We start from the raw sequence: 3,115 nt of genomic DNA, 5'->3' as shown, positions 1-3,115 counted from the left end.
TACAATTAATCAATGCATTAAAAGTTGAAAGAAACAGACGTCCTAAAATAACATGAATTAAATTACATGCTTCAATAGGTTGTGTATCCAAGACAATAAAATCCATAGGATAAATGAATTTATCAACATGTACTAACACATCTTCAACTATTCCTTTAAGCACTTTTATAGATCTATTAGCAAGTAAAAGAGTTACGAAAGTTGGTTTTAACTCACCTAGATTGAGACTTTGAAAGTCTGAATATGGAAGTAAATTCACACTAGCTCCAAGATCAAGTAAAGCTCTTTTAATTTTATGTTCTCCAATAAAATAAGAAATTGTAGGATAACTAGGGTCTTTATATTTCAAAGCATTATTATTCTGAAGAATGACACTTACTTGTTCAGCTAAAAAGGCTTTCTTTTTCATGTTTAGTTTTCTCTTCACAGTGCACAGATCTTTTAAAAATTTAGCATAACAAGATACATGTTTAATAGCATCTAACAAAGGTATATTGATCCTTACATGTTTGAAAGTTTCAAAAATTTCAGAGTTGTGATTGACTTCCTTTATTTGGTCATGGTATGAGAAAATAAAAGTGCTAGAGGGGAATCAATCTTTTCTTTGCAATGTTCAGATTCAACCCCTTCCTTACCCTAAGAGATTAACTCATCATCTTTATCGCAAGGTTCAAGAGTGGGTTTTTCAATAACCATACCACTACGAAGAGTGATGACTAATTTAACTTGATCCATGTGATGGCTTTCGGAACTACTTGCATTTGCATTGTATTGCCCCTTGGGATTTTGTTGTGGTTGAGATGGAAACTTACCTTTCTCTGGAAAACTAAGAGCAGATGTGAATTTTGTAAGAGTATCTTTAAAATTTGTCATGCTTTGAGCAAGTTGAGTGTTGATTGTCTCTTACTTTCCAATGAATGCATGCAATATTTCCTCAAGATTTCTTCTAAGAGGTGGAGTACAAGGAGGTGCATATCCATAGGAATTTTGGAAATTATGGTGTGCTTAAAATGGTGGCTTTGAAGTTTTTGCATTATTATTATCACTCTTCCAACTAAAATTTGGGTGATTTCTCCAACCAGGGTTGTATGTTTGCAAGTATAAGTTATGATTGGGCTTTTGAAAACTGTTTAAAACATGAGCTTGTTCATGGAGGCATTCTTTGAAAGAAGGCAAAGTTGGACAGTCATTGCTTGTATGCTCATTCGTTTCATAGATTTGACACACAATGTCTTGAACAGATTTGAATTGACCACTCTTTTTAAATTCAAGTGCCTCAACTTTTCTAGCTAAATATTCAAATTTGGCTTGGAGGTCATGATCTTCCCTAAGGTTGTATATACCTTCACTAGATGTATGAGGTTAGGTTTTACTTAATGCCTCATAAGTGCTTGTAGTGTCCCAATTTTGCGCATTTTCATTTAGCAAGTCTAGGTACTCCATTGCTTTATTAGGGTCTTTTTTTCAAAAGTTCCATTGCACATCAATTTCACAATTTGTCTATCTTTAGGTGTTAGCCCTTCATAAAAATATGAAACCAATCTCCATATTTCAAAACCATGATGAGGGCAAGTATTAAGCAAGTCTCGATACCTATCCCAACATTGGTAAAATGTTTCTCCTGGTTTTTTTAGTGAAAGTGGTGATTTGTCTTTTAAAAGAGTTTGTTCTGTGAGTCGGAAAAAACTTCTTTAAAAATTATTGTTGCATTTCATCCCAAACATGAAAGGATCTTGACCTAAGATTTTATAGCCATGTTTTAGCTTTATCTTTTAATGAAAAAGGAAAAAGCTTTAGTCTGATGGTATTCATGCTACAATTTAAGTCATTATAGGTGTTACAGACTTCAAATTCTCTCAAATGCAAGTATGAATTTTCTAGATCTAAGCCATGAAAAGAAGGTAACAGTTGAATAATGTATGGCTTAAAATTGAAGTGAGATGCATTAGGAGGGGAAACTATACATGAGGGTGCACTTGTTTTTATAGGATTCATTAGGTCTCTAAGTGTTTTAACTCGGTTATTCTCATTATGAAGCAATTGATTATCTTCTTCGACCATATTTTCTAAAAATGATGAGGATACCCTACAAAGTCTACCACTTAATGTACGTGACTAAACACTCATGCACGTGTAAAAAGGGAATAAAAGGAAGAAGAAAACAAAACAAAAAGAAACAAAAAGAAAAGAAACAAAAGTTAGATACAAGAAAAATGAAAAGAGAAATAAAATAAATATTATAATTTATACAAGAATTTACCTCCCCAGTAACGGCGCCCAAAACTTGACACAACCAAAAGATTGATGTCTTCTCCCACGTGTAGGAGTGTCGAAGTAATAAATAACCCGGCAAGACCGGGGTCAAACCATAGAGAGGTTAACTATATAAATTAATAACGATAACAATAAGTTAAAGAGGATTTTGAGATGTTTGATTAATGTGAGGATTAAATAATGATAAAAACAAATGTCAAGATTAGAGAATCCACTAATGGTATTTCAAACAAGTATAATATAAACTCTTTTTATTACTCAACTGGAAACCACACACAAATGAGGTTCCAATCGGATGATTTGTAAGTAATAGCTCATTATAAATTATTAACATGATCATATTAGTTATCTTATTTAAGTAACACCAAACTTTTAAATATTGTTAGGAATTCATGATGTTAACTTATGTTAACAACAAATCAAGTTCCTTTCATAGCATAGGTGTAGGTTATACTATACGATTGGCTATGAAAGTGCTAAGCATTTGTTGTACAAGTGTTATACAACACAACTTTAGATTAACCATTTAACAAGCAAGGTATTAAGAATTAGTAAGATAAAAAGATAAGACATGTTAATAACAAACTTTCTTGGATATAAATATTGAAGTCCATATTAAGTTTGTATTATACTTATTCTTACACCATTAGTGTAACTTTTTCACCTTGACATAATAAACTTAGCTAAACATAATGAAGAAGAGAAACATAAATAAACAAGATAAGAATATAAATAAGATACAAGTTAACTAAGTAAAAGAAAGGAAAGGAAATGAAAAGCATAAACAAGATATTAATGAAAGCAAAACTTAAGAATTACAAAAATATAAAGAGAGAGAGTA

Source organism: Populus alba, chromosome 1 (assembly GCF_005239225.2).
Source record: "Populus alba chromosome 1, ASM523922v2, whole genome shotgun sequence".
Taxonomy (NCBI): Eukaryota; Viridiplantae; Streptophyta; class Magnoliopsida; order Malpighiales; family Salicaceae; genus Populus; species Populus alba.
This window is presented reverse-complemented; position numbering follows the sequence as displayed.